We start from the raw sequence: 13252 nt of genomic DNA, 5'->3' as shown, positions 1-13252 counted from the left end.
AATTAAATTTTGGAGCAAATCAAACCCCTAATTGGCAAAACAAAGCATCATCTATGCGTGCATTAAGTTGAACATTAGGGTATAACTTTCATATTTTATTCAAATACTAGATCATTTATCATGAGTTAATATATTTTTTCTAGAATTTTTACACTCAGTTTTGACCTCATTAAAATTCAATCTAGTTCTCAGCATACCCCTTTTCACCTTTTTGCCAGAATTAAAATATTTCGAATTTTTGAGTGAAACTTTGAAAAATGAAAACTAGGTAACTCAATCTATCCCCACACCAGAAAACACATTTTTGACACTCTTGTAGCTAGGTCAAACTAGTTACCCAAGGAGAGAAAGAAAATTCCTGAAAATCCACTATTTTCTGTTGTACCTATGTTTCTAACCTTCCTTTATCTGTCCCGTGGGCCCAGCTCGACTTGGTCCCACCTGTCACTGACTTAGGCTCTCCACCAATCCCCATCCCACCTCCAGGTCGTGCACCCACCTTAGGTCCATAAGACAAGCAGGAAACCCTTTCATCTTCTTCCTCTTTTCTTTCTCCCTTGTCTGTTCTTTTCTTTCTTGCAAGCTGAGCTCCCCGCTCACTTCTTCCCATCAAATCTCCTCCAAACACTTGAGATCCATCCCATCTCAAGTATCCAAGCCTCCCATCCATCCAAATATCTTGCACATGCATGGGTTCGTGAGGGAGATCGGGAAGAAAATAGGTGGAGCTTGCTGCTGGTTGCAGCAGCAAAACAACCCTGTTTTTCCTCCACTTGGTGAGTTTCTTTCCCATCCATGGTGTCCCTCTTGTGACTTGTGAGTACCATTATGTTGATGCAAGATTTTAGAGCAAAGACCAGCTGCAACTCGTCTCTCTCCACTCCGACGATTACAACCACTATCTCCCTCGGTTTACTCAGGTTGCTATCACCATTTTTTTTCTTCATCGATTTTATCTTGTTCCATGGCTGTTTGTGCTCCAACCTTCGCAACCACAGTACCTCACCACCTGCATTTTAAAGTATATGCATGCATGGAGTGTAACAGCAACTTTTGGACCTTTATGAGTTGCCATTGGAAGCAAGTGGCTGTCTTTCAGCATCATAAGTTCTTAGACCAGCTAGAAACTTCATGTTGTGACTTAATCCCTCGGAGAACTAACCAACACCTTGTAAAAGTTGTATTTACAAAACCAATAGCTAAGCTAAATCATGCCTTCCTCATAGTCCTCAATCACTGAGCTTTTGCGAAGTAAACTTTCGAATCAAATCTTGTGCACAAGGGCTGCAGGCAGCAATTTTCTTTTTATCACTCTCTAGGTTTCATATATAACTACTATCTTGTTCAAACTCCAAATTAAATAATCCAAATACTATTCCTATCACCAGTAAATTATACTCTTTTGTATGGAGCAAGTTTCACTCATGAAAATTTGCTAGAATATGTGGGGATCACCAAATGTAACATCCCGGGTTTTAGCCATGGTCTTAGTCACGCTAATGACTTGATCACACTGGCTGAGAGCGGTGTTGATTGAGCCACGATGCTGGCTAGGATCTATTAATTTATTAATTTATTGATGAATCGTTGTTTCTGAATTGGTTGTTTCTGATTTGGATTTTTTGGGTTATTTATTAACTGTTCATCGATCGATATTAAGTCATATGCATATGCATTATTGATGTGTTGTTAGATAGACTAAACCTAGTGAGGAGTGAGTAATTTAAGTGGGGTTTATGCCACGTTGCTGGCCATGTGTAGAGGGGATTAGTCATTACACATTTCACTGAGAGAAGCACATAATGGCACAATAGAAGACACCGTAGGAGCTATAGCCTTTTATTCACAAATTATCTGATCATAGATTTCAGACATACATACATACATACATACATAAATACCACATACATGTCTTATAAATTAAATACAGTATGCATCTCATATATTGTGCAGATACATGGTGCTTATAGATACAAACTGAACTCATATGCTCTGCATTCAAGTTAAAAGAAGAAATTAAATGTATTAGGAAATGTTTGTGTGATTTTAGACCACTCAATTTCTATTTAGGAGGTTGCATATTTAAAACTTTAGTAGTAGTAGCAATAAAGGAATTTTTGTGTTGTTTCAATCTACAAATTTTGCATCCAACCATATAGGGGCACAAAAGATGTAAATTCCAAAATTATCCATTTTTGCATACAACTCCCTGAGTTCTAGGGCAATTATTAATCGGTCCCTTAACTCTGGAGTAACCTCCAAAATTCCAAAAGCTTATGGACTAGAACGCAAAATTACTAAGTATTCCAATTTCACTAGATTTCCATTAAATTGTAAATTAGTGAAACCTCTTAAAATTAACCACCGAACATGTCATGGTGAGGTGTCAATCAAGGAAGCAGCCACCAAACAACAAGTAGGTGAGTCACTGGTTAAGTTCCACCAAATTAATTAGTTCAGTGTAAAACCATTCATTCCAACCAAGCAACTGTATCGTAGATACCAAGATCAGCAGTAGGCACAGCTGTAGTAGTACTATCATTTTCTACCACGAAGAGCAGCGGCGGCAGCAGCAGATCGCCATAGTAGCAGCAACATTAGGGGCAAGTAGCACTATGAAGAACAACAGTACAAGTACTAGAATCTCAACTGGAGTAAGGCAGCCTTGACTAGAAATCAGTAGAGGTTAGGGAGAAAAAGAGATAGTCAACCAGAAATTATACACCTCAACAATACCATAGCTCAACCATAGTATCCACAGTAAAGCAATTCAGCCTTGACTAGAAATCAGTAGAGGTTAGGGAGAAAAAGAGATAGTCAAGCAGAAATTATACACCTCAACAATACCATAGCTCAACCATAGTATCCACAGTAAAGCAACTTGGTAGAGAGAAAGAGAGAGATGAACCAAATCTGAAGGAGAAGTAGAGGTGTTCAGTTCCTGCATGAACAGGGATTTCAGCTCTAGGAGGAGATGGTACTCCAGCTCAAGAAACAAGATGGATCAGTAACTGTTGTAAATTGGATCAGAAGGTAAAATCAGCAAGAACAAGAAATCAAAGAAATCGGTAGCAAGGGTGCAAATCAAGTAGGAGGTACCTGAGCTTCAAGAAGAGAGGGGTTTCAGTTTCTGGAGGAACAGGTAGTGCTTCAGCTCAAAGAGGAGAAATCATAGTTCCATCAGGAGAACCCTTGAATCATAGTTAGAGGAGCAGCTGCAGAGTCAGAAGGGAATAACATATCAGTCACCCTAAACCATAGTAGGTAATTAGAAGATTAAAATGGAACTGAAATCATATCATGACATGATTCTTGAGTGGTCAATATACTAGTATGTGTAGGAGTTGTGTCACTGCATATACATCAATGTAAAATTAAGTTTGATCACTCTAGTTATATCAGGATGACTAGAACCAATATTTAAAGTAGAGCACAGCATATGCATTCTTAGAACAGAAAGTAATACATTGATTTTATGAGTCATTAGACAAGATAGTATCATCTAAAATTTAGTGGACTCTTACAAGCAAAAATTCCAGTGCAGATCAGTCATCTCATTACTTAGTTAATAACAAGAATTACCTCTGATGATCTTGATATAAGCATTTGGGTTAAGAACTGCATCTATATCTAGTTATTGGATGCAAGGTTCAGTAAAGACCCTATAGTATTAACCTTGATTTCATAAATCATTAGAACTAGTTATAACCTGACTGAATTTAACCTCAGGAATATAGTAGAAGTTCAGGAAACACTGATATTTCAGATTAAAATATAGAAGATCATGTAGCAGCAGGATTTAGTAAAAAGAATAAAAATGAACAATTAAGGATACCGAACAGAAAACCAAAGGTTCTTACAGAAAATAATCTAGAGAAGAGGTTAGAGCATAGCATCTGAATCAAGTGTATATGTATATAATTAGTTGACCAATAGTTTAATTCATGTCCTCATCAACCACTGTAATTAAATAACTTATAAATTGGGTTATTATTAATCACTAAAGCATATAGGACATAATCAAATTAGTGTGATTTTAATTTCAGTAATAAAATTCATAGGTCTATTCATGTTAGCATTCATTCATCATGAGCATATAGGCATCATCCATCTTAGCAAGTCAATTTCTCTAGAACTCTAGATCTAGTAAATACAACCCTGAGTATAACATCATCAAGTGAATCATTAGGACAAATTCACAAACATCACTAGTACATCACAGTTCACATAACAACACAATACAAGAGAGGGCACCACACTAGTATATCACAATAAGAATCAGATATAGGAGGATGGAATAGGTAGCTCACCTATGGGGCAAAGGGATGCAGCCACCGGAGTTGCGCTGTGTTTCCACCGGCCATCTCCACGGCGGCTGCAGCAGCAAGGAGATCGGCGGCTGGGGTTAGCTTAGGGGCAGAGAAGCGAGGAGCCAAGAAACTGATTCAGGCCGGCGACGGTTGCGGGGCGGCGGCTAGAAGGGTCGGCGGAGTGGGGCGTGGCAACAGGCGCAGGAGAGAGCGACGGCAATGCCTGGGAAGCAAGCGGCGGCGCTGGGTGGAGCGTGAGGGAGAGGAAGAGAACGAGAAAAAGAGAAAAGAGGAGGAAGGTGGGCTAGGCGTGGGTTATGTTTTGTTGGGCTTTTCTGTTGGGCTTTGACATGTGGGCTGTATACAGGAGTACTATTGAATTTAAGGACTATTGAATATAAATCTCTCTCAAGTAAAGTAAAACTTCTTTCAATTAAAATAATTACTCTTTTAAAGATAAAAAGTGCAATGATGTTGTTTTAACACTAAATATTTTAGTCCAAAACTAAATTATGTTATATAAATCATAGATCTTTACCAAATCAAAACATACAAATATATTTAACCATATTCAACTTAAAAATACATATGGGTCATCTAGTTGAGTCTTGAGGTGGGAGTCGATAACCTATAGTATTGTAGATCAGCTATGATATTAAGGTTAGGCATATCATGTGCATCATACTAATATCTACATTCTTGGTTTTAGTTTTAATTCGCTATATTTTTATCAGTTGGATATTTATCTTGGATTTCTTGGAGTTCTTAAATGATTGATTCGCTCTTCGATTGTGGGTATCTCAGGCAAATCCAACATCTTTGACCAACTCTTGTTATATTTTCGTAATTGCAATCTATATGTATCATCTTGCAATAAATTTAATTTCTATAATTGAAATAAATATGCCGATGGATTGGATTGACTGGTAGAGCAGTCGGTCATACTATAGATGTATTCTGAACTTGCCATGGTGGTGGGGGTTCAGTTGCATATATTATCATCGTAAGGCTAAACAACAACTGTTATATGGCATTTAAGCGTCGTAGCGATCGTGTCGACCACACGACTTGGAATGGGACAGGCTAGCTTAGTAGTTCTTTCTTAATGGCTTTATCCTGCGGGCTTAAGGACTTCCGCGAATCCCGTGGACGTGGCCTAGCGATGAGGGTTGCCGTTGTTGCGGAATCCGATTAGATGATGTGGATCGCCGTTGTTGTGGGATCTAATGATTCGTCGTTGTTGCGGGAATCACCCGCAAAGATAATTGACAGATGGGATTGATGAAAAGCTTGTGACCTTAGCCTTGCTGGCATATACCATGAAGTGTGCTTCAAGCGCCGACAGGCATGGGCATTAAAAGGTTTAAGGCGTCTGTGGGTACAGCGACACACCTCTGCAGAGTGTATGAATTGTGATATGTCACTCCCTGTTTCGGGTAGAAACTGCGAACGCGGCAGGAAAGGAACCTATCAGAGGTTCTAATACCTGTGGTACCTTGTATGCATTAGATTTTATAATTAATTAATATGATCTTTTACTACACTGTTTTATGAACATGCATAAAATTTCTTGTTGGATTATGGGATTTGGAGATATATGTATTATGCAGGTGGATTATGGGCATATATTTGTTGAATTGCTATAGTTGGACTTGTTGAGTACCATTCGTACTCATCCCCTATATATTATTCCTTATAGTGTTGAGCTAACAATTAGGTGAAGAAATGTTCTACATGATTGATCAAGATCAAAGCAAAGAATCGTTCCATATCTCTACATCAACTGAGAGTTGAAGGTGATGAAGGTCTAGAGTAGCAAGGTACTGTTAGTGCTTATTTTGGCAAAAGTTATTTTTTTATGGTTTTTATTTAATGGGTTTCGCTACAATTGTTTCTGCTAAGCTACTCTGGTGTGCCCATTTCTTGGTAAGTTGATTCTTGCTGAGGAATGAGCCGTAGACCGGTATTCTACCTCGGAAGTAGAATATGTGGGTTGTTACACCAAATGACCTATAGTTTATATTCAGTTTTGGCATAGGACCATTTTCAGCGTTTGTGGCTTGTCACTTTTATATTTCCAGAAATCGTGGCAGCAAATAGGGTCATTCTTTCACAGTGGCATGTCCACTGTGTTTACCCCGTGCTCTGTAGAGCATGTTGCATATGCATGTTTATTCGAATCTTATTTGCATATTTGCCTCTTATTGGTAGATTCGGAGAATTCGGAGTACGTGGAGCAAGACTCTGAGGTTGAGTTTGAGTTCACACAGCAGCAAGGCAAGTGTCTATGCATATTGAACCTATGATTTCACAAAACTTATTTGCTTGCAAAGACTATATATATGCCTGAGTCGAATTGCATTAAAATGCTGGTAACGGGTAGAGTTGTTTATATCCAATTTCATGCATTTCCCATCCTTTGATATATTGCATCCATGTAACCTTGTCACATTAAATTGTAAATGGTTGGGATGGTTTATTCTATCATCAAATGCTTAGCCATGCTTAGTTCTAGTATCGTTGAAAGCCGATGGATGGAGCCATTGATAGATTCTAGTTTTGACTCAGCAAAACAAGGGCATAAAATTTGAGAACTAAACTAGTTGTTAAATTTAAGAACATGTTTTAACTTGGACAGGTGATAGAGCGATGACGGGATGGTGTTTTCCCCGACGCAAGGAGCCCCGTCTGGGTTGTTAAGGACCAAACATGTTGACGTCTATTCAAGCATCATACGCACTTCCACACGTCTTATTTGGGACCGGCTTGTCTTAGTACTATGTTGCACTGTGATCATCTACGTCTCGCTGGTCATTCGTGAGGGTGGTTTTCCCTTTGAAGTGCCCCGGGTGTGCCTGGGTTTCTCCCGTGATGGTGAGCCCGCCTTAGCCACATCACACGCATGTGGCTAAGTCGTCGGGGGCCTAGGCGTGGTTTAGGTGGTTGGGGTGTGACTAGGAAAGGACATCTTATGAGCTTGTATCACTTGTAGGTCACACCTGTGTGCGTGTGAAGCATTTGATCCTTATTCATTTCGTGTGGGTAGAGATGTACACCTCTTATCAGAGTAAAATTATTCGAATAGCCATGTCCACGGTTACAGGACGATCGCTTGATGTGTTAGTCAGTTTATGTTAGCATCAAACTTGGGTTAAATGGCTTGTTTAGTCATGGATATGGTGATAGTTATGTTTGGAATTCATGGTTGGGCAACGGTAGCCCATGGATATGGTGATAAGAGCACCGGTTGTGCTCATTTGTGATTCAATTTCAGATTTACTTGCTTGTTGTCCTAAATTTCAGATTATGCTATTTTTACAAATGCTATATTTGTAACTTACTACTTTCTCAACAAAATTAGCTTTATGCAAAATCTGATCCACTTAGCCATTTTCTTTGATGTAGAAACTTGCATACTCCTTTGTACTATCCTATATGGTGTAAGTCTTGCAGAGTACCTTTCGTACTTATGTTGCTATTTTCAGGTGAGGATGCCGGCATTGATGTTGTGCCCTACTACTATCCCGCCGAGGGTGGCGAGGGTAGTGTGCAGTTGCAGCTTCGCTCTTGCCCCGGTTGGTTGCTCTTGTGGGGTTGTTGGCACACCACGGGTTTTACTTTTGCTTATGTGAATTTGCAAAAACTTCCTCTGCTATATTTTGTGTTGTATGATGGGCTTGTGAACCCCGTTATGAAATATGTATCTTGCTGTCCTTTTATCCATATCTTGCATTCGTGATGTTTATCAATTGCTTGCGATGAAAGTACTAGACTAGTTGCTTTTCTTGGGGACTAGCTGAGCATGAGTATGAATTTTGAGCAGTTGAGATGTTGTAGAGCTTTAGCAATTTGAGTAAGTCTCCTGAGATGTGTAACACATTTGGTCGCCGCTTTCGTGTGGTTTGATGGGCATGTCTTAGACTGAAGTTAACTGGCATGCTGAATCCGAACAATATCTCCTTTGCTCATTATTCGGCATTGCGGATTTTATATCGAATTGTGTTAAATTGTGATCGTGATCACATTGAGGTATGAGTGGCTATTTATGCGTGTATGGATCCCACTCATCCAAATTATGTGGTGATCATAAATTGCACTGGACGATATAATAATGTTCGGGTGCCCATACCATGTTAGTTGTGGCAAATCAGGCAAAGGTGGCTTCCAAATAAACGGCGCAGGTGGGAATACTTATGGGTTCCAGTTTGTATATTATTATTTAGAAAAAGTGCACCCAAGGTCCCTCAACTTGTCATCGAATTACAAAATCGTCCCCCAACCACAAAACCGGATATCCGGCGTCCCCCAACTAATCAAAACCGATCATAAGAGGTCCCTCAACGGTTTTAACCCCGGTTTTGTCCTATGTGGCGGCTAACTCAGCGTGGGACCCACGTGGGCCCCAGATGTCAGGCTGCCACAAAAGCCTTCTCTCTCTTCCCCCTCCTCTCTTTCCCTTCCTCATCTCTCTCTCCCTTCTCTAACTCAGCCGGCGGGAGGAGGAGGGCGGCGGCAGCCGGCGACGGGCGACGTGGGGGGAGGAGTAGCGCGCGGGGGGGGGGGGGGGGGGGAGCGGCGCGCGGGCTCCTCCGCCGGCCGCCGCCCATGAGGCCCACGAGGCAAAGGAATGGCGGCGGGCGACACGGCGGTGACGGCACGGCATCGGCCTCGTCGGAGGCGAGCGCGGCGGCCCCACCCTCCTCGACTGCGCGGCGCGCACGGCCGCCGAGGGGCGCGAATAGTGCCCCCACCGCAGCGTCGAAGTCGGGCGTGGAGACGGCGAGGTGGGCGGCGGCAGCGGCGGGGGTGGGGATGGGAACGGCGGTCGGCGAGGGAAGGGGAGGGGACCAAATTGAGGGCGGCGCGGGAGACCGGGACGGGAAGAGGAGCGCCGCCGATGGCTGCCGTCACGCGGGGAGGACCGTGGTGGTCGTCTGCCTTCCCTCCTCCCCCACGTGCCGTGCGGCGCCATTGCCGTGAACGTGCGTCATCGTCGGGGTGAGGCGGCTGGCGGCTGGCGAGGGAGGAGCGTGGTGGAGAGGAGGGCAGATGCAGTGGCGGCGGCGGCGTCACTGATGCGGCGGGGAAGAGGGACTGCGCGCCCGACGGGGAAGGAGAGGTAGAGAGGAGAAGAAGCGGCGCAGAGGGTTGGCGCGGCCGACGGGGAATGAGCGGCGGGGAAGGGGAGGGCAGCGGCAGGGCAAGGCAGCATTGGCGGGTGTTCGCGGTGGCGGAGAGGCAGCGGTCGCAGCAGCAGCAGGCGAGCGCGGCTACGGATGGGGAGCGGCGGCGCCGACGACTTCGCGCTGCTCGGCCTCATCGTCGTCGGTGGCTTCAGGTGGAGACGCCACGCCGCCGGCTTCTTGTAGCTCGTCCGCGGCGGGGGCGCCGCGCCGCCGGCTTCCCGCTAGGCCGTGGCCGGACCGGAGTGGCGAGCGTCGACGACGACGAGGCATGCGAACTGGTGAGCAGCGCGGACCTCTTCATCGGTGGCGACATCGACGACGAGGGCGAGGGCGTCCGCGCATACCTCCTCCGCCTCCCCCGCCGGCCGTAGCCGCGCGCCGCATCGCTGACGCCCGACGACAGCGACTTGATGGCGGCATCATCGAGTCGATCTCTGCATGATGGCCGCAGTCGCACGCCGCCATCGCCGACCGCACTAGGGGGACGGGGAGGCCGGCGAGCCCGCGCGCCGCCACTCGGGAGCCACTGTCGCCGGCTGCGCGCGTTGCCGCTCGTGCGAGAGCAGAGAGCGAGGGGAGGAAGAAAGGAGAGAACACAGAGAGAGAAGAGGGGGAAATAGAGTATGTGCTGATGTGGCAGCCTGACATGTGGGGCCCACGTGGGTCCCACGCTGAGTCAGCCGCCACATAGGACAAAACCGGGGTTAAAACCGCCGAGAGACCTATTATGACCGGTTTTGATTAGTTGGGGGACGCCGGATATCCGGTTTTGTGGTTGGGGGACGATTTTGTAATTCGATGACAAGTTGAGGGACCTTGGGTGCACTTTTTCCTTATTATTTTTTGGTTGAGAATGCAATACATGCATGACTCGTAGCCAAACGGGCCATGCCGTTCTTGGGTCGTGAACTATAAATACATGCCCAGGCCGATACGGAAAAACCTGGCCCATTTACAACCTATAGGACAATTTAGCAAACTTATAGTCATTATTTTGTTTATACGGATGAGATCAATTAAGACACCTCATCGCACTTAATTAACTTGATTAGTGTGGAATTAAAGGAAAACTACTGTTTTAAGATGTTCCTTTCCATAACAACGATTACACTCCATCCAACACTAAAAAATAATAATGCACTCTTTACCAAAATAACATGCAAGAACAACATAATCTAGAAAACATATGCATATTCCTTGTTGTCCGAGACACCCACACGGTGGAATAGAATTGCCGGATGAGATCTTCATAATAGTGTTGCTTCAAGGTGACAATTCTATCAATGCCCACAGCCTCGAACATCCCTTGCAAAACCACAAACTCCGGTGTCTCACTAATGTGCCTCCAAGATATCCATTTATGATCAGCAAATGCTTTGGTGGCATACACTTGCTCATACACGGACTTTTGAAAACGTGTATGGAACCTTGGATCATTGCAATCATTGGGCCTCCGGAATTGATCATGATGACGGAGGGTAGTGTATTGTTGAGCATTCCTCAAGTTGAGCGTGAATTGGATGGTAGGATCGAGAGGACCCTCATCATTACTTGCCTCATCATCCTCACCATCGCCACTGCCATTGTCACCACCACTTATTTCCACCTCATCTCCCTCAACGTTTTCCACAAATTGTGGCAAGTTGTGTTGTCCGAGACAAAAAAAAAAGTCAATATGCAGAATGAGGATAAACCGATCTCATGGGGATATACACATTTATGTTACTTATCTCATTGTTGAAAAGGAAGATATATTCTCACTAAATCAATACTAATTGAGAGAGAGTTAATTAGGAGAAATTAATCTCAACCGGTAGAAATAGAGGGATGGTTGACATTTTTGCAACTATGTCGGGTAGTTTTAGCATCAACTTTAGGGGATCCACACCCCACGAGGAGTCGGAATTGACTTCGAGCATATGAGGAAATATCCTCAAGGACCCCGCACAACGATTTTTTTCTTCCTTGTTAGGCACAATTATGCACGGATACTTAGTCACCTGGGAATATGAAACATCGATAACTTTTCTAACACTTTCTATTGATTCTTTTCTTTTTAATTATATTTTATTTTAAACTAATTTTTTAATCAAATAGATAAATATTTTTTTCATAATTCCTGTACGACGAGCATTGAAAAAACATGTTCTAAGATTTAAAATTTATAGTATAAATATATGGAATTGAAATTGCAATATATGGAATTCACGGTACACATTTTGATTCTTTTACTGAAAAATGTGGCACCAAAAAAATATAGCTAGTCATGATTAATATTACTTGCCAGACTACCAATAAAAATAATCCAATCAAATTGTTTCTCCATTTGATTCAAACCAATACACTTGTCAGCTCAACGTGCCATCCTAAGAGAACTTTGAGAGAAATTAAGAAATAGAGGAGGTTATTCACTACCACACACATGAAGGAAAAATACTCAAATCCGTGGTATAATATACTCAAGTTTATCAATAGTTTAGTAATATTATTAAAATTTCATAATTTAACATAAATGTGTTCTTTACCACAGTGCAGGTAAAACAAAAAATCTATCCTGGAATTGTTCTGCTTTAGGTCCCTCGGAGTTATAGTTTGAATTTCATTCGCATCCCTTGACCGTAAAATTAGATATAGAGAATCCTTCAACTATCAAAAACTGTGTCAATCGAGTCCCTATGCAGTATTCACTGGCAATTCAGCACCCCTCTCTTCTTTTTCTTCTCATGTGACCAACATGTGGGTCCCACTTAACCACAAAGAACAAAATCCATTATGAAACCCAGACACAAAATAGACTGGTTTTGATAATTTAGAGATGCTGTATAGCCGATTTTACGATCGAGGGACATAAATTAAACTCGGCCTATAGTTGAGTGACTTAAAATTCAATTTTTACCGAAATTTGGTTTGGTTAAAATAGTGAATGCATCAAAATTAAATTTTGTGTAGTACTGCGAATGGAAGACTACGAAATTACCATTTTTTTGGTAGAGATTAGCCAATCTGCAGGTTGCAATCCAAGTTCCGACAAAAGGACGGTAAAGCCAGGTGAGCAAGAAAGTGAAATTAACTAATCCACAATAAAGTGTGTAATGAACGGCGCCATAAATGGCCAAAGCACTAATCAAATGTTACGAAATCCCTGGCACTTCATCAAATTTAGGTTAAAACCATCACCACCAAAGTACCAGAATTAAAATCACAGTTTTCATCTGGATATTTCCTCATATGCTCGAAGTCGATTCCGACTCCTCGTGGGGTGTGGATCCCCCAAAGTTGATGCTAAAACTATCCGACATAGTTGCAAAAATGTCAACCATCCCTCTATTTCTACCGGTTGAGATTAATTTCTCCTAATTAACTCTCTCTCAATTAGTATTGATTTAGTGAGAATATATCTTCCTTTTCAACAATGAGATAAGTAACATAAATGTGTATATCCCCGTGAGATCGGTTTATCCTCATTTTGCATATTGCCTTTTTTTTTGTCTCGAACAACACAACTTGCCACAATTTGTGGAAAACGTTGAGGGGGATGAGGTGGAAATAAGTGGTGATGACAATGGCAGTGGCGATGGTGAGGATGATGAGGCAAGTGATGATGAGGGTCCTCTCGATCCTACCATCCAATTCACGCTCAACTTGAGGAATGCTCAACAATACACTATCCTCCGTCATCATGATCAATTCCGGAGGCCCAATGATTGCAATGATCCAAGGTTCCATACACGTTTTCAAAAGTCCGTGTATGAGCAA

General features: G+C 42.7%; 1 protein-coding gene across 5 annotated transcripts in view; it reads left to right on the top strand.

The window, feature by feature from the left end:
- Nucleotides 1–6586, top strand: part of LOC127752443 (uncharacterized) — a 31724-nt gene extending 25138 nt beyond the window's left edge. For 4 of the 5 annotated variants that reach the window (XM_052277807.1, XM_052277806.1, XM_052277804.1 and 1 more), the window contains 2 exons: nucleotides 6028–6130; nucleotides 6522–6586. The gene's annotated coding sequence lies outside the window, so the exon portion shown is untranslated. Of the gene's footprint in view, nucleotides 1–6009; nucleotides 6131–6521 lie in introns of all 5 variants that reach the window. The other variant, XM_052277805.1, reaches the window with a different exon arrangement.
- Nucleotides 6587–13252: the final 6666 nt, after the last annotated feature.

Source organism: Oryza glaberrima, chromosome 10 (genome assembly GCF_000147395.1).
Source record: "Oryza glaberrima chromosome 10, OglaRS2, whole genome shotgun sequence".
Taxonomy (NCBI): Eukaryota; Viridiplantae; Streptophyta; class Magnoliopsida; order Poales; family Poaceae; genus Oryza; species Oryza glaberrima.
Note: the sequence above shows the minus strand (reverse complement) of the source record. Positions and strands in the feature narration are given on the sequence as shown.